Source organism: Anolis carolinensis, unplaced genomic scaffold (genome assembly GCF_035594765.1).
Source record: "Anolis carolinensis isolate JA03-04 unplaced genomic scaffold, rAnoCar3.1.pri scaffold_9, whole genome shotgun sequence".
Taxonomy (NCBI): domain Eukaryota; kingdom Metazoa; phylum Chordata; class Lepidosauria; order Squamata; family Dactyloidae; genus Anolis; species Anolis carolinensis.
Window position 1 is genome coordinate 20,019,071 of NW_026943820.1, and position 25,243 is coordinate 20,044,313.

Genomic DNA, 25,243 nt, shown 5'->3' on the forward strand with positions numbered 1-25,243 from the left:
CTGGCCTGCATCAATAGGGGTATAGCGTCTAGATCCAGGGAAGTCCTGCTCCCCCTCTATTCTGCCTTGGTCAGACCACACCTGGAATACTGTGTCCAATTTTGGGCACCACAGTTGAAGGGAGATGTTGACAAGCTGGAAAGCGTCCAGAGGAGGGCGACTAAAATGATTAAGGGTCTGGAGAACAAGCCCTATGAGGAGCGGCTTAAAGAGCTGGGCATGTTTAGCCTGCAGAAGAGAAGGCTGAGAGGAGACATGATAGCCATGTACAAATATGTGAAGGGAAGTCATAGGGAGGAGGGAGCAAGCTTGTTTTCTGCTGCCCTGCAGACTAGGACTCGGAACAATGGCTTCAAACTACAGGAAAGGAAATCTGAACATCAGGAAGAACTTCCTCACAGTGAGAGCTGTTCAGCAGTGGAACTCTCTCCCCCGGACTGTGGTGGAGGCTCCTTCTTTGGAGGCTTTTAAGCAGAGGCTGGATGGCCATCTGTCGGGGGTGCTTTGAATGCGATTTCCTGCTTCTTAGCTATGGGTTGGACTGGATGGCCCATGAGGTCTCTTCCAACGCTACTGTTCTATGATTCTATGATTCTATGGTGCTTTTGTATTCGGCTTTGGTTAGAACTCACCTGGAATACTGTGTCCAATTCTGGTTACCACAGTTCAAAAGAGATATTGGTGTCTGGAAGGTGTCCAGGAGGGCAACTAAAAGGATCAAAGGTCTGGAGACCATGAATCCCTCTGAGGAGCATCTTAAAGAGTTGACTTATGTTTAGCCTGCAGAAGAGAAGGTTGAGAGGAGACGTGATAGCCATGTATAAATATGTGAATGGGAGTCATAAGAAAGAGGTAGTAGGTTTATTTTCTGCTGCCCTTGAAACTAGGACTTATTTACAGGAAAGGAGATTCCACCTGAATATTAGGAAGAACTTCCTGACGGTAAAAGGTGTACAGCAGTGGAATATTTGTATTTACATTAAAAACATTGTGTTGTCTGGAGCTCACCCTTTGTGTAAACTGGACCGGGAATTTAATCTTATCATGGACTATTTGGCATATTGCCTCACTGCATTCCAGGGCAGACCTTCTAAATGACTATTCTTCATTCAAACTCATGTACACATGGAATTTAATGCCTAGTGAAATCATAGCTATAGGAGCTGTTCCCAGAGCAAGGCAAAATGAAGGGATTATTCCTTCTGACTTACTTAAGGAGACAGAATAAAGAATTTATGACCTACTTGCTTGTAATCAGATGGTGGATACAAAATAGGATGCTTCAATGACTGAGAGGAAAGGAGAAATCTGATAGGTAAACGCATAGATCCTCTGGGGAGTATTTCCAAGTTGCAGGTATATAAATTAATCCTTGCAAGTTGTAACGAACTTTAAGGATTAATTACAGATTAATCTTTTCCTATTGACACACAGCGCTTTCCCATTTCTTGCCCAGAGTTCAGCCCACCAAAAACAAATGAAGTGCATTTTCTTCTTCCATGACACAAGAAAGCAGCAGATTCAGGGTCAAGCCTTGATATATGACAACCTATTACTAATAATTTTACTTCTTAAAAAAATATATTGGTTCTTATAAACCTATATGATAATCACAGAGGGGATACTATATACATGACATTGGAAGAAGTCAGACCTTCTGACAACAGAAGAATGGATGGTAGAAGTTTTTAGAATAATGAAAATGGATGAATTAGCTTTGATGAACAAAGAAAAAACACAAAAAACTGTCAGAGACTGATAATCATTTCTATTTTTTAAGAAGAAAGGGAAATGTTTTCATAGAAGGCTTCGTATTTTAATCTGTTGGAATTTTTGTATGGAATTTTAAAATAATAATTATGCTAGAAGGAAGAATGGAAAAATATTTTACTAGGAAGAAAGTACAGTAGAGTCTCACTTATCCAACATAAACAGGCCGGCAGAACATTGGATAAGCGAATATGTTGGATAATAAGGAGAGATTAAGAAGAAGCCTATTAAACATCAAATTAGGTTATGATTTTACAAATTAAGCACCAAAACATCATGTTATACAACAAATTTGAAAGAAAAAGTAGTTCAGTATGCAGTAGTGCTACGTAGTAATTACTGTATTTACGAATTTAGCACCAAAAATCATGATATATTGAAAACATTGACTACAAAAATGCATTGGATAATCCAGAACGTTGAATAAGTGAATGTTGGATAAGTGAGACTCTACTGTACATGACTGTTTTCAACCCAAAGGACAGAAAGTCACTACAATGGGACAGAAAGGCATAGTTATTAGGGGTGTGCAAATGTTCTTTTTAATTCATTTTTCGGATCAAATTTGTTAGATTCGTGCATACAAATCAATATTAGAAACATGCAGGAAAGGCGGTGGGGGGAATTTAAGAATCAAAACACTAACCAATCATTTTCATTCAGATTTTATAATATTTGGATGCCTCCCAGTGTCAGTTCAACTTTCAGTATAAGCATTAAGCAAATTGGTAAAGCTAAAAGAACATAAAGTGTTTACAAAACCAATCCTTTTTCTTTGGCCCAGTCACCATAAGGAAGGCACTCGCAGTTGAAATCACCACAAGCAGAGTCACTCAGTGAAAGCATTAGGCACTATATAGAAATTCATTGTTGCTGAGTATAACAACTCCTGAAGAAGGGGATTTTCTCCCTGAAACAGGGTCAAAAATACCCGGGACCCCTGTAGACTTGGGACTTTATTTGGACTTTACTTTTGAAGACTTTTTTGAGAGCGGTGCTCCATCATTATTTTCTTCATTCCAGTATACAGCAACACGACCAACCATCAGTTTGGAAGATATTTTCATTGACTGTATCCCTGAAGCCTATATGTATTGGAACCAATACTAGACTTGAATAACTTTTGTGTTAGAGCTGTTGCTCCTTTTCATTTTGTCGGGTACGGCCAAATTGAGCTCTGTACGGGGAACTGTAACAATATATGTCATTTTGACACATTTTCTTTGTACATAGACTATCGTTTGTTTGTATAGATACTTTACAAGTATTCTGGGACTTTGTATAGTGGGAGACTGAGAACACAGCATTTTTAGAAATGTAGTTTGGGAAGGGAAGGCCCTCTGTGTTCAGAGAATTCAAAAGGCTCTGACCTAAACTACATTTCCCAGAATGCAGTGCTCAGCATCAGAAAGCCCCAATGAAGGCTGCATCAGCCAGCCGTTTAGGGTCAGTCTAATAATAATAAATAAAATGATTGAATCTGCAAAGAGGACTAAAGTAAGCAAGTAATAGTCTAAATTGGGCTCGGGCTGTGGCGCAGGCTGGAGAGCAGCTGCAATGAATCACTGCAATGAATCATTCTGACCAGGAGGTCATGAGTTCGAGGCCCGCTCGGAGCCTATGTTTGTCTGTCTTTGTTCTATGTTAAAAGGCATTGAATGTTTGCCTATATGTGTAATGTGATCGGCCTTGAGTCCCTTCGGGGTGAGAAGGGCGGAATATAAATGCTGTAAATAAATAAATAAATAAGTTGAAGATATGTGGTTGTGTGTCATAAAGACAGACAGGTCTAAAATGGGATTGCTGTTGTCGCCTTTGGGTGTGTGTGTGTGTGGATAAATTGTTTTTGTATAAATTTTTAAAAATCCTCAAAAATCTGTAGATGTGTGAATCTTTCTGAAACTTCTGGGGAGTGATGCCCTGGTTATCTTATACATTGTATATAACATCCAAGTAGATAGATCTTGTAGGTTTTTTTAAATTGTTTGTAAAATATTTTAAAAATTCCCTAAAATTAGTTGATGAGTGTAACGTTCTGAAATTTGATGTGCTAACAATGGAAAATGTGCGGAACAATTATAGCAAGTTTCATCACGATAACTCTAAAACTGAGGGAGAAATGAGTCTGTGAAGTTTCTCCACTCCACAATTATTATAACTAAAAAGTAATGAAATTTCATTACTCTCATTATAAAAATGGGGGTAATGAAATGTTACCAAACATACTTTAGAAACACTTTAGAATTGAAATGCCAGCACCCCCAGTTTTATAATGACTTTTGAAACTTTTTTTATTGATCACACATGCCTAATTAGTTAGGTACAATCACTGTGTAGAAGTTAGAGAATATTGCATTTGTTTGTATATTATGTGTATAGATTTTTTTGATGTGCTTTTTTATAAATAGGCAAATTTTGAATAAAAACATTTGCATAAAACTAATTTAATCACATTTCTTCTTGCTGATTTCTATTTTTTTTTCATTTGGATTAAAATCTTTAAACATCAACAATGTTTATAAAGGTGGTACGGAGAAGTCTATGAAAGCTTTTTCCAAATAAACATTTAGTAACTTTATAAAAAGGCGACACTCTAATTTTTCTTTTTTGTGCCAGGTTTTAACTAACTTACAAAATGATATTTGGTTAATGTCAAGGTTGAATGCAATTATGGAGAGGAGGAGGATTAGAACAGTACTTAAAATAAATCAATGATTTAACATTTTAACTCAGTTGCAAGGCCAAAATATTAAGACATTGTCCTTTTCTTATGTTCTTGCTGTGACCAGCTACCATAGCTAACCATCTGGAAATGTTTAGAAGTGCATTATTTCTACAAGGAATTTTTCGATGCCCAAGGGACATGTCAAGGCAGCGGAAGATGAGGCTTCTGGTCATGCTTTCAGTCAAGCGCTGCAATGGGCAGCTGGTGCTGGGAGGGCACGAAGCTTCTAAAGGGATGTGCCGAACTTCTTGATGGAAACTCCCTTGATAAAATACTTCAAAACTCCTCTGGATCATTTCCTGAAGTTCTTAGACTATTGGATTCTGAGACATTTTTAGTGCACCTTCTGAGGCAGTGCTTGCTGAGCATCTGCAGGATGTTGGACCTGCTTTGGAGAAGAAAGCCCTTGGGGGTACCTCTTGGAATGGGACAGCAGAATTTCTATTCATATAAATGTTTAAAAGCAATGCTTTTGGGTTTGGAAACATTAGCCGTTTACAAGAAAAGTTGCCCAGGGGATTTACTCAGTCTTCAAGGAGGCTCTTTCGGTGTCCCCAATAGGAAGCCAATAGGAAATTGAAAGTTACCTGGGAAGGCCAAGAGCTTGAACACTGTTTCCATCCTAAATATCTTGGTGTCACCTTAGATCGAACACTAATGTATAAGAAACACTGCGTGAACACCAAGCACAAATTAGGTAAAGGTAAAGGTTTTCCCCTGACGTTAAGTCCAGTCGTTAAGTCCAGTCGTCCACTCTGTGGGTTGGTGCTCATCCCCATTTCTAAGCTGAAGAGCCGGCGTTTTCTGTAGACACCTCCAAGGTCATGTGGCTGGCATGACTGCATGGAGCGCCGTTACCTTCCCGCCAGAGGACCTATTGATCTACTCACATTGGTATGTTGTTGAACTGCTAGGTTGGCAGGAGCTGGAGCTAGCAGCGGCCGCTCACGCTGCTCCTGGGGTTTGAACGTGGGACCTTTCGGTCTCCAGCTCAGTGCTTTAACGCACTTCGCCACTGGGGCTCCTGGTAGCTGCATGCAAAAACATCCTACAGAAACTTACTGGCAGCCCATAGGGTCCAGACCCAAAATAAATAAGAACATCAGCCCTAGCTTTCTCTTACGCAGCTGCTGAGTATGCCTATCCTGTTTGGCACAAGTCTGCCCATTTGAAGCAGGTGGACATAGCATTGAACGAAACATGCAGAATAATCACAGGATGTCTCAAATCTGCACCTGTTGATAAACTCTACAAGCTAGCTGGCATTGCCCCCCCCCCCCCCCCCGATGTGTGACGGGAAGTTGCAGCTAACAGTGAGAGAAATAAGGTCGAACATTGTGAAAGCCACCCAATGCATGGCTATCAGCCTGTTCCCAGTAGACTCAAATCAAGGAAAAGCTTCATGAGAACCAGCACTCCTCTTAACTTTCTCCCAGCAACAGCAAGAGTATCCAGGATGGCCTCCCCATGAGGATCTTCCTCCGGGGGCAAACCAAGAATGGGCAACTTGGAAGTCTCTGATCAGACTCAGAAGCGGAGTGGGCAGATCTAAAGACAACCTGGCAAAATGGCACTACCTAAAAGAATCCTCCGTCTTGTGTGACTGTGGAGCAGAACAGACAACTCAACATCTGTATGCCTGCCCGCAGTGTGCTGCCTCATGTAAAGAGGAAGAATTGTTTGAGGCTACAGACAATGTGGTCGCTATTGTCTATTTTTGGTCAAAAGATATTTAGACGCTTGCGTTCCTTGTATTTTTATCAGATTTATACTAATTTATGCAATGCTCTCTCTCTCTCTCTCTCTCTCTCTCTCTCTCTGTGTGTGTGTGTGTGTGTGTGTGTGTGTGTGTGTGTGTGTGTATATATATATATATATATTTATTCATGGTTTGCAAAGATACTATATGTGTGTTAACTGGAAAATCAAATGCATGAAGCTGATTGGCTGAGTTTGCAAGGACCTGGGGAATCGGTTTTGCAACTGTTGCTGGCCTGCTGCTGGAGAACCAGTTTGAACAGGTTTCTTTGTATATGTGTGTGTGCGAGTCTTCTGAGTACTGGCTAAAAAGAAGATGGCTCTGTACTCAGAAAGGCCTGACTATTTCTGAGGCCTTTTTTGCTGCTGATCTTCACTGAAACAGATTTATGGACTAAGAAAGGACTGCTGGTTTCTATAAACAATCAGAGGAACTATTGTAAATACCATTGTTCTGTTGATCTCTTGGATTAAGTAAAAGTTCCTGTGTTGTTTGTTCTGCAAAGCTGAGTGGTGCATCATTCTGCAGGGTGACTCTGGGCTTATGGGCACATGTAAGAGCTTCTATCTATCATCCAAAATCCCACAATAAATTACAGATACAGGCAGTCCCAGAGTTACAAGACATCTGACTTACAAATGACTCATAGTTAAGAATAGAAGTGAGACAACAGGGAGTAAGAGAAATCTACTCTTCAGAAAGGAAATTCTCTCCTGGGGGAGTTATCATGAGGAAAAGGTGTCTCCACTGAGGCTTTAATGCCATGTCTTGCTTCCACAATAAGCCAAATTTTTCAAAATCCAATTATCACAGGGACAGAAAGTGATGTGAAATCTTCTAACCAATGGCACAGACAGCAAAACACAACCCCTTCCCTATGCTCTCCAAAGTATGTGTATGTGTGTGACTGGAATTACACGTAAAAATGTAACTGCATACAAATTCAACTTAAGAACAAACCTACAGAACCTATCTTGTTCATAATTTGGGGACTGCCTGTATATTTAGCATGAAAACATTGATGCCCATGGACTAAACGATTTCAGGCCCCATTCTTTGAAAACAGGCAGATAATTTTGTTAATATCAAAGGCTCATTATTATGAAAATCAGAGGTACATCTGACGGAGTCATTATTAAATCCATTTGATACCGACCTGATAACATGTTTAAAATTAAGGCTTTTAATGCTGCCACATATTAGAATAGACACTTGGCAACAGATCTGTTGTCATTATTTTCTTTTGAGCCACCATAAAGGAGTTGAAGTGCAGTACAAAATGAGGGACAAGAGAGCTTCTTTCTCATCTCAGACAATTGTGTTTTGTCTTACTGTGACAGAAGCACAAATCACACTCTCCCTCTTTTTGACACTTTGCAGGAAGCTGTCACTTTGCGTTAACTTTGATGGTGACATCCACTAACTAAGGTGGATACATGGCTTTTGATTTGAAAGGAATTATTTTCAGAAGATATCATTTTAAACAAAAGCTCAAGCAACATCTTTCTCTGCCCAGTTACATGACAGACACCCTTAATACTGATTCAGGTGGGAATAGGGTTGCCTTCATTCAGTTCTTCACATCCAAGCATCTAATTTACATATTACCGGTATGCAATTATGTGTGTAATTGTAATTATGTAAATGATCACATTAATTGTTGCATTTTCCCTGCCATTATGTCTCAAATTTTGTACTATTTTCCGTATCAATTCCATATCACAATAAAGTTCAAAATCCTCAACTTGTTACAGTTAAAGTCTCTTTTTGGTCATAGAATTTGCCATGTGAGTTTAAACCATTACAGTGTTTCCTCACTTATTGTGGGGGTTAGGTTCAAGGACCATCCACAATAAGTGAAAATCTGCGAAGTAGGGACACTATATTTTAATATTTATACATTATTTTAGTAGTTATACACTATTTTAAGTCTTTATCAACTAATTGTGTGTTGCTGCTTGGGCTCCCTTTGGCTTCTTCTTCCTCCCTTCCATAGGCTGTCAATTGTAATTTTTTATGATTTATAATAGTTTTTTTAGAGTTTATTGAAAAACCACAAAACAGCGAATCCACAAAAAGTGAACTGTGATTATGCTTTCCCTGCATGGCAAGGTGTTGGACTTGATGGCCATGTGGTCTCTTCCAACTCTATGATTCTAGATTCTGAAAGTTTTGGTAGTTTTTGTTCTGCTTTTTTTTTTTGGCACACTGGGAAATACCCATTGGGTCTTTCCCACATTTTTGCTTTAGGTCTAAAAGAACCAACAATAGAAAGTGAACTGAGATTCCTCTAGCCCAGAACAAGGAACAAATGTATGCTGAATAATCCTACACCTTTCTGCTGCATACATGAAAGACGGCACCTAGAATTTCCGTCTTAATGATATAAGCACATACACATCATGGCCAAAGCATTCCAAGGTTTGAAACTGACTTGAAACTTTTGTTAGTATGTCAGATCACTAGCTGAGAGACATTATTTGGTGCAAAGGCATTTGCAAGGTCGAGTTGCATGACTGACATTTTGAACTTTTGTGGCTGTGAAGGAGCCTCATGAATAAACAAAACAGCTTTCACCCACTGAATAAACCTCCGGTGGCAAAGTCCATTGATGAGGTGCCAAATAAGTTTTAGATTTATGACGCAGAGATGTATGAATCAGATTAGTACCAAAAATGATTGCACTATTTATGCCTCAGTGACAGAGCAAAGCTGCACATGGATAATTGGCCACACCATCCGACTCCTTATGGAATGAGAGAGTGTATGTATGTGTGAATGTGCTAGTGTCTTAATTTTATTCTCATTTACATTCATGGACTCTTTTCATAAATGTGGCAGGGCAATGGGGCTTTAAAATGAGTTTAAGGTCACATTGCAATGACCAAATGATACATATTAGCCTGCTTTAAATGAGATGTTGATCCTTTACAAATTGATTTTAGGCTAGGGTGGTTTTAAATGAGGCATTAGCAAGAAACCAATGTACAAAGAGCAGATGTTTTCTTAGCAATGGGTTTTTATATCTTTGCCACATGCCTATGAATGTTTGCAAAGGTATGGTTGCATGATGTGGATGGAATTTTCTTCTAAAATATCTTCTTCTCATCCAAAGTTTTTCTCTGATCTTGGACTTTTATATTGCCTTGACTTTCCCCCTCCAGAGCAACAGTCCCCTCCATGATACATTTCCTCCCTTTCCACTGATAGGAATGCAGCATGAATACTGTTATGTCCACGGAAAATTAGCTTTGAGCCATAGTGACGTCAGGATCCTGTTCAACCCAAAATCTGGGGAGACTCATTAAGAAGAAGAGGCTTGAGATTCTTCCTAGATGCCCACATCAACGTGAGAAGCAAAAGAATGTTTCTCCTTAGTTGTAGCAGTTTGGTCTCACTTTAACTATCATAGCTCCATCTGATGGAAGCCTGGTACAGTAGAGTTCCGGTTATTCGACATAAACGGGTGGGCCGAATGTTGAATAACTGGAACTGACGGATAATAGGGAGGCCCTATTATCCAGCAAGCCGGTTGAAGGAAGTGCCCCGTGCACATTGCTAGGTAGAAAGCAAGCTACCTAGCAACGTGCAGGGGCGCTTCTGCCTTGCCTCTTGGGAGGCGCCCGTGCGCGTTGCTAGGTAGATAACAAGCTACCTAACAATGCTCAGGGGTGCTTCTTAAGCCGAGTGCTCACCGCTCTGCCCCTTGGGAAGCGCCCGTGTGTGTTGCTAGGTAGCTTGCTATCTACCTAGCAACACGCACAGGCGCCTCCCAAGGGGCAGAGCAGCGAGCACTCGGCTTAGCGAAGCACCCGTGCGCGTTGCTAGGTAGCTTGCTATCTACCTAGCAACACGCACGGGCGCTTCTCTGCTCGCCGCCCTGCCTCTTGGGAGGTGCCTGTGCGCGTTGCTAGGTAGATAGCAAGCTACCTAGCAACGTGCATGAGCGCCTCCCAAGGGGCCTGGGACGTCAGATAATACGGAGTGTCGGTTAACCGGAAGTCGGTTAACCGGAACTCTACTGTATTCGTAGTTTGGTACAGTTTGTAGCCGATTTCATTTATTTCTCCCTCAAAGTAAGATCTTTATCCTGGGTAGATGCCTCTATTATGGGTTTCAGAGGATTTATTGAGATTTGAGTGAGCCTGATCTCAGATGGGGTTCCTATGGCTACCTTTGGATAAGGAGAATGCCTACACTATACAGTTCTAGCACTTTAACTATCATAAATCCATCCTGTGGAACCCTGGGACTTGAAGATGATAAGATACTCACCATTGTCTGCTGTCGTTCAGAGAAGTGGACAAGATCTTTCTAGTAGCAGATCTGGTTAGTAGACCCTCATTGTTAGAGGAGGACTTGTTTGGCTCAACAAGGAAACCTATCACTCAGGAGAAAGTATTTACTGAGGAAGGGATAAAGTACAGCTACAAGCAGTGACCCAAAAAACATGCATATACACACATATAAACCATGAAGTACAGAGTCTGGTATTCATTATTTAAAGTTCTCAGTCATCTCTGGATCATTGTTGAACACACAAGCACATCAAGTCTCCTTTGTGGAGAGAAAAAGGGGGTATAAACAACAACAGCAATAGTTAATAATGTGTTATTTTGGATACATTAATGCCTTGATCATAGAGAAACAAATGTAGTATCTGTATTTTTAAAAGACACTGTCCTACAACATTGCCAGGAATTTAATGCACAACTATGCAGGTACAGCAGACATGGGCAACTATTCATTTTTTGCATCACAGCAGGTTTTGCTTTGCAAACTGTCCTGAGTGGCATTTATGCTCCTGAAAGTTTCCCAGTTTCCTTCACATCTATGCTGGAGTTACATTATTAGTCACTCGTACTTCAGTTTCCTGACCAGTATATCTATCTGAAAAATATTTCATGAAAACAGAATGTTTGAAAATCACTTAAATGCTAAAGTAACCACCAGACTTCCAGAGTGGTCAAAAACTATTTTTCATTTTGACATTATTAAGTTTATTTTCTACTCTCTAGCAACAATGAAGAAAGGTTTCTTGTCTTTTCCTTTTCATTTTTCAAGCTGTATTCCACTAAGATTTTTAACACGTCCTTGAATTAAAGGCTAATTGAGGTGAATTCATTAAACACTTACAAATCATTCTTATCAAGGTTGTTTTATTTTCGAGATGTCTTCAATATTTGTTTGATCATGGAAGTACTGTACATTTCTAATGACACGTTAAAGCTTAATTTTCTTCCATGGGGCCCTTTTATGGCAGCTAAGATATGTACATTTAATATAGACCTAATAAGAGTTTTTCCAGATACAGTAGAGTCTCACTTATCCAACATAACCGGGCTGGCAGAACGTTGGATAAGCGAATATGTTGGATAATAAGGAGGGATTAAGGAAAAGCCTATTACACATCAAATTAGGTTATGATTTTACAAATTAAGCACCAAAACATCATGTTTAACAACAAATTTGACAGAAAAAGTAGTTCAATACTCAGCAATGTTATGTAGTAATTACTGTATTTAAGAATTTAGCACCAAACTATCATGATATATTGAAAACATTAACTACAAAAATGCGTTGGATAATCCAGAACGTTGGATAAGCGAGTGTTGGATAAGTGAGACTCTACTATACAACAAAATGGCTGCTACAGGGCCTTCTTCTGTTTGTGCTAGACCTTTAAAAAATGTCTGTTGGGAAATGGCAACTATGCAGAACCATTATTAATCTTGCAGTTTTATTGCTGATTAAAAAATTACCTCTGTCTGTCATTTCTATTAACCGTAGCATTCCTTCTAGACAATGGGGCTTTTGCACCTGAGAATATTGTTCAGAGATTTAGTGCTAAACAAACCAAATTTATATTTTGATGTATAGCATTTAGGCAGTTATTGAATTAGTACACTTATTAATCAGTAAAAAAATATTTATTCATACTCTCAAGTCAAGATGTTTCTCTGTGCGTCGACAGAACTGTTTTCAGTGTATTCACAACTATTGGGACCATCAGGCATTCATTAAATAAATCCACAGACAGAGGCGGTTCAACCACCAGGCCAACTAGACAAGCTATTGTTGCACATTTTAATACGTATAGCACTATTGTTAGTTTATATGTCAAAGCTAAACTGCCATTGTGATTTGAACCCAACTCTTTGGATCAAATTATCCCTCTCCTCGCACTATGCAGCTGAGGTTGCTTGCCCAGCCATTGAAAGTGGGAATAAAATATATGTCACTATCCACTTATGCCTAATATACCAGTACATGGCATAAGGAATGAAAATAACCTCTGAGTTTATTTATACTGGCAAAACAAAAATCCCATATCACCCCGGATGGACCTCTGGCTGTCCCCATGATGCACATGATTCTTGTTTGTTTTCACATCAACCTCCTCCTCCTCCTAATACCTTTTCTCCACATTTTGGGCAAATTCAGGAGATACTCCAGAGTTTCCCTGGAAACTCCAAAGTATCCTGCAGCTTTGAGGCAAAGTTAACAGTGTAAGAAAAGGGGATGGATCATGTCCATGTCACCACCATTGCTCTTATCTGGCCATGGATCTCTGTCCGAGCTTCAGGGCATCAGAGGAACCTCTACAATTAGCAGAAAGAAGAGGACAATTTCCCCTTCTTCTTCTTTGTAGTGCCAAGACCCTGATTTGATGTTAGTAAAGGCACCTGCAACAGCTAGGAGCTCATGTAGAGTTCCTTTGAGAGCTAGGAATAGTGGTGGGGTGGTGGCAACCCAGAGGAGGTGAGATGTGGGTTGCCGCAGTGGAGCAGAAGTGCTCTTGGACCATCTCAAAAATGGTCTCAGATTTGGCCCATAAATGTCTGATCTACATCTGCTCCAGGCAGAGGCGGTTCAACCACCAGGCAAACTGGGCAGTTGCCTGTGGTGCCATCTTGTTGGGGGCGCCATCGAGGCAACTCCTGTCTCCTGCGGCCTGCCTCCATCACCGCAAGGAAGGAGCTGAGGTCGCCGCTTTGGAGAGCAGAGAAGCAGCGCTTCTCTTCTCCACAAGGCCTTGAATGCTTTCCTTCTTGCCAGGAAGGCGTTCGGGGCTTTGGAAAGGCCTTCCCCTTCCGCCTAGTGCTCCGGTGAGTGCTGGGCGGCCCAGCACTCACTGGGTGGCCCAGCACTTGCCGGAGTGCCGGGCCTCCCGGTGCCCGTGAAGGGCCCGCCTTTGGGGTCTTCAGAGATTGTGAGGTAAGTGGAATTTATATATCTGTAGAAGGTCCAGGGTGGGAGAAAAAACTCTAATTAATCACCTTGATTAGCATTTAATGACCCTGTGGCTTCAAGGCCTGGCTTCTTCTTGTCTGGGAGAATCTTTGTTTGGGAGGTGTTAGCTGTCCCTGATGGTTTACTGTCTGGATTTCTCCTGTTTTCAGAGTGTTGTTCTTTATTTATTGGCCTGATTTTAGAGTTTTGTTAAATACCAGGGGCTATCTGGATTATCTAAGTCCACACTGCCCTATATCCCTGTTCAATGTTTGGTGCTAAATTCACAAATATAGTAATTCCTACATAACATTACCATGTATTGAACTGCTTTTTCTGTTGATTTGTTGTAAAACATGATGTTTTGGTGCTTAATTTGTAAAAACTTAATGTAATTTGATGTTTAATAGGCTTTTCCTTAATCCCTCCTTATTATCCAACATTTTCATTTATCCAACGCTTTTATTTTTCAGTGATTGGTTTGGGGGGGGGGAGGGAGGGGAATTCTGTTCGCCTACACTTGAAAAATACCTAGGACCGGCTCTGGCCACAGACCTTCAACAAGATAAAACCAAAGATCACTACTACAATCCACATTACCATAGTCTAACAATTGACTCAGTTCCCCAAAACAAAACAATCACAAATTATTTCAAAAATACCTAACCCTTTGCAGCCAGTCTAAATGTGTTCAGAGAAGGAGCCAAAGTTTTCTTCAGTGCAACAATATTTCAAAGATTTGATGCCATGTGCTCACCCCATATGCCCCATTCTAGGTTCTTTGACATTGGAAAAACACACACCAGGGCTTTTGGAAAGTATGGGACATTCACATGGGAATCTTCTTTATGGATTCAATGGCTTTAGAACCTCATCCGATGGACTTTTAGCTCCGTTTCCATGTGCTACACAAATGGAGCCCTACAGGAGCCCCATGGAAACCATCACATGATGTAAGGGCACTTCCAATGTGACTCCATAGGGTTCAGTTTTTGCAATGCATGGAAACAGAGCCAAAGATCCATTTTCAGGAGTCATGTGTTACCCCACTCCAAATGGCATGAAACAGGGAAAGGCAGGCAAAAGACAGAGAAAGGAGATGGGATGGCTGACCATTCCAGAAAATGGGAAAATGTGATGGAGAACGAAGGAGGATGGTTCCATTTGCTTTCCCCTGCTTTCCTCCGGCTCATGGGATCAAATCCTAAGAGTGTTGCAGAGCTACTATGAATCTACAAATTTTGCTTTTAAAGGCAATCTATATATATAAAAGGGTAATGACATTTCGGCCTAGGACAAAACAACGAAACTACACATCCCAGAAACACTAAACTAGGCAGCACAACCCCTCACCCATGCCTCTATGTTCATACAACAAAAAGAAAAGAAAAATAAAGTCCTAATTAGAGGGAGAGGAATAATTGTTTTTATCCAATTGCTGCCAGTTAGAAGGCAGCAATTGGTCTCCTAGCAACCCACTCAGCCCAGGGGACAGGTCAAGTTAGGCCTCACTTAGGCTTCTTCCACAGATTATCTAATTTCAACTGGATTATATGGCAGGGTAGACTCAAGGCCCTTCCACACAGGTATATAAATTGTGAAGAATTGTAATAAAGCAATGGTTTGGCAATAGTGATATATATGACATGAGCCAAGGGTGTGACGCAGCAGCGGATAAGGCCAATGCAATCCTAGGTTGCATCCATAGGAGTGTGGTGTCCAGATGGAGGAAAGTAATAGTAATATATATGACATGAGCCAAGAGTGTGACGCAGCAGCGGATAAGGCCAATGCGAACCTAGGTTGCATCCATAGGAGTCTAGTGTCCAGATGGAGGAAAGTAATAGTAATATATATGACATGAGCCAAGAGTGTGACGCAGCAGCGGATAAGGCCAATGCAATCCTAGGTTGCATCCATAGGAGTCTGGTGTCCGGATGGAGGAAAGTAATAGTAATATATATGACATGAGCCAAGAGTGTGACGCAGCAGCGGATAAGGCCAATGCAATTCTAGGTTGCACCCATAGGAGTCTGGTGTCTAGATGGAGGAAAGTAATAGTAATATATATGACATGAGCAAAGAGTGTAACACAGCAGCGGATAAGGCCAATGCAATCCTAGGTTGCATCCATAGGAGTCTAGTGTCCTGATGGAGGAAAGTAATAGTAATATATATGACATGAGCAAAGAGTGTAACACAGCAGCGGATAAGGCCAATGCAATCCTAGGTTGCATCCATAGGAGTCTGGTGTCCGGATGGAGGAAAGTAATAGTAATATATATGACATGAGCCAAGAGTGTGACGCAGCAGCGGATAAGGCCAATGCGAACCTAGGTTGCATCCATAGGAGTCTGGTGTCTAGATGGAGGAAAGTAATAGTAATATATATGACATGAGCCAAGAGTGTGACACAGCAGTAGATAAGGCCAATGCGATCCTAGGTTGCATCCATAGGAGTCATAATATATGCTAACTTCACTGTTCTCTATAATCAGGCACTTTCAAATTATAGTGTTGTAGGGAACTATCCTTCAACAATTAGCTGAAATAATGTTCAGGCTTAATTTATATAGTTTGCAATATGAAACAGATATGGCTTTAAGCCCCTGGTTATTCAAAGACACTTGCCTTCATCTTACCCTCTTTAACCTCAACTCGTTCTCATGAGAACTTAACATGGTGAGTCATTGCCCTTCAAGATATTGCTAGAGCATTTCATCTCATTGAGATGGATGAGCATTACATTTCAATTCATGTTCAAAAGTCAGAATTTATTAAAATTAGCAAGATCTGCATGTGAGAGACAATGAAACTGAGATATTCGCTCATTTTAAGACTTCATGTTGATCAGTTCGGTCACTAGCTTAATTGATGGGTCTCACATGCCATCTATTTTGATAGCACAGAAGAAGCATCCTCTGGGCCATAGCAACTATAAGAGAGACCCTGTTCTTTTTCATTTGCTATTGCATTCCCTGTCAGTCACTGCAGAACTTTGCCAGTAGCTTAGACTACTCACAAAGCACTCTTTGGATTTAGTTTTATTGCCCAGGTTTCTACAGCCAAGAAAAAAGTCTCTAATGGCGTCTGATTTTCTACTCACTAGCATTTCCCTTACTCTTTCCCCAGGCTGCTGAGACAGGGCAAATCTTCATAGTCAAGCTACCCTCTCATTCAACTTTCTTGCAATGAACCATATTTCCCAAAAATACTAGGCATTCCCAATGTTAGCATAAAGGGAGCATGACATCATTGAAACAACAGCAATAGACATCAAACTGAGTGAAAAACTATTGGTTGTATAGATTCATCAATTTAATCCTGCTCCCATAACAGATAACTCTGTGTTATAGTCTTTGTTAATGTTCTTGAGATTTCTAGGACAGGTTTATACACAAGTCAATTAATATTTTGAACAGGAGGAATTGCTATAATTATGGAAGGAATACCATAAATAGTTTGCATTAGAAGTAGTAAGAGCATCAGCTGGTGTAATTGATGTCAGTGCAAAATCAGAGTTTAGCATTAGTGAGCACATGCTAAGACCAACATTTCACTGAGAGGGAGTATTTTTAATTTTTTTAATTTGACCAATCATTTGACCATTTATTTATTTATTTATTTCTAACATTTATATCCCGCCCTTCTCACCCAAAGGGACTCAGGGCGGCTTACAACAATAGCAATAATTCGATGCCAACACAAAATCAAAATTACATAGTACATAAAATCAATTAAAACGAGATATATATATATATATATATATATATATATATATATATATATATATATATATTCTGACCGTTTCTGCTTTAAGGTAAACAGCAAAACTAAACACCCCAACCCACAAAACTTGGCCACAAAAGACATGGTCAACCCGGTTGTGTTTAGACATAAAAAAAACAAAACAAAACAAAACAAAAAAGGTTCTAATTAGAGGGAGATGAATTCAGTAGAGTCTTACTTATCCAAGCTAAACGGGCCGGCAGAAGCTTGGATAAGCGAATATCTTGGATAATAAGGAGGGATTAAGGAAAAGCCTATTAAACATCAAATTAGGTTATGATTTTACAAATTAAGCACCAAAACTTCATGTTATACAACAAATTTGACAGAAAAAGTAGTTCAATACACAGTAATGTTATGTTGTAATTATTGTATTTACGAATTTAGCACCAAAATATCACGATATATTGAAAACATTTACTACAAAAATGGCTTGGATAATCCAGAAGCTTGGATAAGCGAGGCTTGGATAAGTGAGACTCTACTGTAATTGGCATTGTTTTTGATTTGTGTATTGAATTCTGTCGTACAATATGTCTTGGATTTATTTTTTAAAAAATCACTGGGCAGATTGCACAATGGTGTGCATTGTGTATGCTTTCTGATTTAGCAAGTTTTTAAAGATTTCATAATCACTTGCAAAGCAAAGTGATGATCACTTAGTGTTAATACAGCTGCTGACACTCTTGTTTGTTGACATTTATTTTAATGGCAAGTTGCCATCTGTTAACATAAATTATATTACAGCAGGATATGAAGAAAAATATTCTGTTGTATTTCAAAGCTTTTGTCTATTGTCTTGTGCCATAGAATGTCTGCTGAAATATTCATGGCTGGCTCTTATAATCTTTCTTGCTTTCTTCTTCCTCTTTGTTAATATTATGTTCTGTTCTTCAGATTACAGGAATGCCTACGCGCATCTTTAATTTAAATACTTGTCATCTATTCATCAACTGCAATATTCTCTCTTTTACTTAGTTGCAGTCCCACGTGTTCTTCTTTTTTATGTGCAAGCAAATTGCCAATGAATCTGTTTTGTTTGTTTACTTGCATTCAGTGTATCTCCCATTCCTCATCAATGGCATTGGAAAAATATGTACACACCTTACTACCTGGCCTCAGTTTTCTGTTGAGAAAACAAAGTGAGAGAAGAGAATACTATAAGCTTGTCCTCACAATGGAAAGCCTGCTAGACAATGTTGGATCAAGATATTTTGCAGACTGAAGCAGAACACTGACATTTCTTACCATATCCCCATGTCAAAGGGCCAATACTTTAAAAGCCTGAAGTAGTATTTATTATTATTATTATTATTATTATTATTATTATTATTATTATTATTATTATTATTATTTTATTATGACACAGCACACAAGATAGATATGCTGGATTTCATATCACAAAATCACAAGTCGAACACTTCCCAAGTGTCTAGGACTGTGTGATTTATTTTCGGATGATGCATGCAGATCCCAGTAGGGTGGCCCTTTGCAGTTGGCAGATCGTAATTTTGTCAATATCTATGGTTTCCAAATGCCGGCTGAGATCTTTTGGCACGGCACCCAGTGTGCCCATCACCACCGGGACCACCTGAACTGGTTTCTGCCAGAGTCTCTGAAGTTCAATCTTGAGGTCCTGATAGCGGCTGAGTTTTTCCTGTTGTTTTTCGTCAATGCGACTGTCACCTGGGATGGCAACATCAATGATCCAAATCTTTTTTTCCCACACAACTGTGATGTCTGGTGTGTTGTGTTCCAGAACTTTGTCAGTCTGGATTCAGAAGTCCCACAGTATCTTTGCGTGCTCATTCTCCAATACTTTTGCAGGTTTGTGATCCCACCAGTTCTTTGCTGCTGGGAGGTGGTACTTGAGGCATAAGTTCCAATGAGTCATTTGGGCCACATAGTTGTGCCTCTGATTATTATTATTATTATTATTTATTTGCTACATTTATATGCCGCCCTTCTCACCCCGAAGGGGACTCAGAGCAGCTTACAAATTAAATTTACATACAATATTATATTATTAGCATAGTACAATACTGGCAATAAATTACTATATTGTACTATATCAATGTATTGTAATATTATTAGTAATATTACATGTAAAATATAATAATTATGATATTGTATTATTAGTATTAGTATTTGGATGGTGCTAACTTTTTTTACTAGCCTCGACTAGAAGTATGGTGGTATGGGAAATAAAGTATTGAGGAATTGGTGGTAGTTAAGGTAAAGGGTAAAGCTTTTCCACTGACATTAAGTCCATTATAAATGGGTTATATAGCTGTGTGGAAGAGCCTTGAGTCTACACTGCCATATAATCCAGTTAAAATCAGATAATCTGTATTTTATAGGCAGTGTGGAAGAGGCCTAAGTGAGGCCTAACTCTGCCTGTACCTGGGCTGAGTGGGTTGCTAGGAGACCAAGTGGGCGGAGCTTAGCCTTCTAACTGGCAGCAATTGGAATAAAAACAATTATTCCTCTCCCTCTAATTAGGACTTTATTTTTCTTTTCTTTTTGTTGTATGAACGTAGAGGCATGGATGACGGGTTGTGCTGCCAAGTTTAGTGTTTCTGGGATGTGCAGTTTTGTTGTTTTGTCCTAGGCCAAAATTTCATTACCCTTTTATATATATAGATATAAATGTAATGTGCATAATTCCCATGGAGTAAACAACAAAACCACTGGACCAAATCACACCAAATTTGGCCACAAAAGACATAGTCATCCAATCAATCTGCATGCGGCAGCGTGTCAGCAAAAATGGCTAGGCGTGTCAGTGCTGACACGCGTGTCATAGGTTGCCCATCACTGCTCTAGAAAATGAACAAGTATAAATGAATAGGTGCACATTTCAAATCTAGAAAAATTCCAACATCGGTGCAAACAATGACAATAATGTTAAATATCTTCAGCAAGAAACTTAGTGAGATCTCCTATTTCTTATAAAACTAACTAAAGAGCTTGACCTACTGGCTAGTAAAAGAAGCTATAATTTAACATTTTTGTTAATGTGAGAGTGATTTCAATAATAAAATCTGAATGAGTGTACTATAAAATGATCAGATCTGCCTGGCAAACCTACTGAATGTGGGGTTATATTAAAAAAGCGATATCCTTGCTGAACTGACTGTAGAGAAACACACATTCAATGGTTTCAGCTATGCATGATTGACAAGATAAGACACATTAGGAAAAGGATATGTAATATATCTCCTCTGAGAAGGCTGATGGACCACGCAGATGTCAGTTCCTTCTCGCATCTGTCACCCTGCCCAAGGCTGGCCTTATAATTAGGCAAAACATGAGATAAAAATAAGGGATAGCAGCTGCATTCTACCAGACTGCCCAATAGTTTCAGTAAATATTGGAGTTTTTTTCTTTCAGGATTTCATAGCTTACAATAATTGTTTCCATTTCTAAGGACCTCATTCCATTTTTTTTGGGGGGGGGAGTTATTGTATTATTACCATAGCATTTTGTGCCCTTCCAGTTTAAAGAAAAATTGATAATTTATTTACAGTAGAGTCTCACTTATCCAACACTCACTTATCCAATGTTCTGGATTATCCAACGCATTTTTGTAGTCAACGTTTTCAATATATCATGATATTTTGGTGCTAAATTAGTAAATACAGTAATTACTACATAGCATTACTGCATATTGAACTACCTTTTCTGTCAAATTTGTTGTATAACATGATGCTTTGGTGCTTAATTTGTAAAATCATAACCTAATTTGATGTGTTATAGGCTTTTCCTTAATCCCTCCTTATTATCCAACATTTGCTTATCCAACGTTCTGGATTATCCAACGCATTTTTGTAGTCAATGTTTTCAATATATCATGATATTTTGGTGCTAAATTAGTAAATACAGTAATTACTACATAGCATTACTTCGTATTGAACTACTTTTTCTGTCAAATTTGTTGTATAACATGATGCTTTGGTGCTTAATTTGTAAAATCATAACCTAATTTGATGTTTAATAGGCTTTTCCTTAATCCCTCCTTATTATCCAACGTATTTGCTTATCCAATGTTCTGCCGGCCCATTTACGTTGGATAAGCGAGACTCTACTGTACCACCATCACACATGATGGACTCCGTCCATTTCTAGACTTTGCTTACTGAACTATCACACAGGGAAGTGTAGCCTCTGCCCATACCGTTTTTTTAATCATTAAAAATAGGGAAACTTTCACTATAGCAGAAATCCTAAATCTTGAGGTACTGGAATGACATTACAGTTATAGTGATTTAGAGATACCGGTACATCAGAACTACACATTTTGTGAAGATTTATTAAATTATCATTAAAGTTTCATGAAAGATTATTTATCGTGGCAAAAGGTACATTTAAAAACCACCCGCAAGAACACCCATACTTTCATGTCACTAAAACCTGAGAAATCAACCTTACAGTTCTTACCCCACCTTAAAATAAGTGCTTTTTGCTGTTCTACACAAATGGGGAGCTCTGGAGTCGATAGCTCTCTGACTCCAAAAAACTCAGTTTTTATGCATTTTAGAAATGGAGTTCCATGGGCAATCAATGGAAGTACTCTTGCGTCATTTCATGGGCTCCATGGGACTCATAGAATCATAGAATAGCAGAGTTGGAAGAGACCTCATGAGCCATCCAGTCCAACCCCCTGCCAAGAAGCAGGAAATCACGTTCAAAGCACCCCCGACAGATGGTCATCCAGCCTCTGCTTAAAAGCCTCCAAAGAAGGAGCCTCCACCACACTCCACAGCAGAGAGTTCCACTGCCGAACAGCTTTCTCTCACAGTGAGGAAGTTCTTCCTGATGTTCAGGTGGAATCTCCTTTCCTGAAGTTTGAAGCCGTTGTTCCGTGTCCTAGTCTCCAGGGCAGCAGAAAACAAGCTTGCTCCCTCCTCCCTAGGACTTCCCCTCACATATTTGCACATGGCTATCATGTCTCCTCTCAGCCTTCTCTTTTCCAGGCTAAACATGCCCAGCTCTTTAAGCCACTCCTCATAGGGCTTGTTCTCCAGACCCTTAATCATTTTAGTCGCCCTCCTCTGGACGCTTTCCAGCTTGTCAACATCTCCCTTCAACTGTGGTGCCCAAAATTGGACACAGTATTCCAGGTGTGGTCTGACCAAGGCAGAATAATGGGAATAAAGGCAGCATGGCTTCCCTGGATCTAGATGCTATACCCCTATTGATGCAGGCCAGAATCCCATTGGCTTTTTTCGCCGCCGCATCACATTGTAGGCTCATATTTAACTTGTCCATGAGGACTCCAAGATCTTTTTCACACGTACTGCTGTCAAGCCAGGCGTCCCCCATTCTGTATCTTTGCATTTCCATTTTTTCTGCCGAAGTGAAGTATCTTGCATTTGTCCCTGTTGAACCTCATTTTGTTAGTTTCGGCCCATCTCTCTAGTCTGTCAAGATCGTTTTGAATTCTGTTCCTGTCTTCTGGAGTGTTGGCTATCCCTCCCAGTTTGGTGTCATCTGCAAACTTGATGATCGTGCCTTCTAACCCTTCGTCTAAGTCGTTAATAAAGATGTTGAACAGAACCGGGCCCAGGACGGAACCCTGAGGCACTCCACTTGTCACTTCTTCCCATGTTGAAGACGACTCATTGGTGAGCACCCTTTGGGTTCGTTTGCTTAGCCAATTACAGATCCACCTAACCGTAGTTTTGTCTAGCCCACATTTTACTAGTTTGTTTGCCAGAAGGTCATGGAGGACTTTGTCAAAGGCCTTACTGAAATCCAGGTACGCTACATCCACGGCATTCCCTGTATCGACCCAACTCGTAACTCTATCGAAAAAAGAGACTCAGTCTTTAAAATGTCTTTTAAGTTGTTTAAAATAAGGGAAATCCAGAGGCTCCCTAAAATCCATTCTGGATATGGTTTGTTGCTAGTTGTAGTGGCGTTTAAAGCTATCCCCAATCTGTATTTTTCTTGTCCATTGCTTTTTTTTCCCCTCCACTTGAGGTATGGTTAAGCTGTGGCTGTAGTTTTTCTCAGTTGTCCTACTAACCCCATCATAAACACAACACTTCCCTCATGCTTTTCCTCACCCTAATTTTGTAATGAGTATTGAAACATTTTTTTCATTGATCACACAGGCCTAATGAACAGGGATTATTGGGTTGAGGTATGGAAACCCTTTTATTATTTGATCTGATCATTTAATTCTTAAGCCGAAAAAGGAATAATTTGTGCATTTAGTTCTGAAGTCATGAAGTGGTGAATAACTAATGAGTAAACTGGCCCCAAGGTATGGAAAATCCCTTCTCTGAACCTGCTATTTGCATTCTGGAGGAGAAAAATCCACAGGCAGCAATGCAAATGCCAACTTCAAAGAACAGATTTTCCCGTCAAGGCTAAAGCAAGGGAAGGAAAGATTAAATTCTTCTCTCACAGCTGCTGTCCTCCTCCTAATAATCACCACACTCCATGGATGCTCTATTGTGGGAGCACATGCTTTTTATTCCATCCCCAAGAGGGGCAAGTAATGCTTCAATTGTGTTGTCGAAGGCTTTCATGGCCGAGATCACAGAGTTGTTGTATGTCTTTCGGGCTGTGTGGCCATGTTCCAGAAGTATTCCCTCCTGACGTTTCGCCCACATCTATGGCAGGCATCCTCAGAGGTTGTGAGGTATGGATAAACTAAGTAAGGAAAGGAAAGAATATATATATATGTGGAGAGTCCAGGGTGTGGCAAGAGTCCTTTGTCACTGGGAAGCCAGCATTAATGTTTCAGTTAATCACCCTAATTAGCATTGGAAAGGTTTTGTCTCTTGCCTGGGATGCATCCTTTGTTCAGTCATTAGCTGCCCTCTGCCCTCAGAGTGTTGGTTCCCATCTACTGTTTTGATTTTAGAATTTTTTAATACTGGTAGCCAGATTTTGTTCATTTTCATGGTTTCTTCCTTTCTGTTGAAGTTGTCCACATGCTTGTGGATTTCAATGGCTTCTCTGTGTAGTCTGACATGATAGTTGTTGGAGTGGTCCAGCATTTCTGTGTTCTCAAATAATATCCTGTGTCCAGGCTGGTTCATTGAGTGCTCTGCTATGGCTGATTTCTCTGGTTGAGTTAGTCTGCAGTGCCTTTCATGTTCTTTGACTCGTGTTTGGGCAATGCTGCGTTTGGTGGTCCCTATGTAGACTTGTCCACAGCTGCAGGGTATCCGGTAGACTCCTGCAGAGGAGAGAGGATCCCTCTTGTCCTTCGCTGACTGTAGCATTTGTTGGATTTTCTTTGTGGGTCTGTAGATAGTTTGTAGGTTGTGCTTCTTCATCAATTTGCCTATGCAGTCAGTGGTTCCCTTGATGTATGGTAAGAACACCTTTCCTCTGGGTGGATCTTTGTCTTGACTCTCATGGCTTGTTCTTGGCTTTGCAGCTCTTCTGATGTCTATGGTGGAGTATCCATTGGCCTGTAGAGCCCAGTTTAGGTGGTCTAGTTCACCTTGGAGGAGGTGAGGTTCACAGATTCTTTGTGCACGGTCTGTCAGGGCTTTGATTGTGCTCCTTTTTTGGCTTGGGTGATGGTTGGATTTTTTATGCTTCAATTGTTGAAACACTAAACAGACACGGTCCTCAGACATTGAAAACTATGGGTAGAAATGTTGGGGTTTCCAGTGTGACCCTGGTAAATCAAAATGTGCAAAATACGTCGTGCAAGTTTTCAATTAGAGTCATAGGTCTCATTTTGCAAAGATGTTGTTTTCAATGTTGTCAATTAAGATGGTTTAGCAACTGACAATAACAAAAAGGCTGTAGGTTTGTGACCCTAACGTTGACTTTTTTTTCCTACTCCTGTATGGTTTTAGTACCTTTGCCTGATGGAAAAGCCAATGCATTTTTGGTGGACCAATAAAGGCATTGCTGAGTTGTGCAATGGGGACTTTTTTGTATTTAACTGTTTCTCCAACATGGCTACCCCTAGATAACAAAAAGGCCTCTAATTT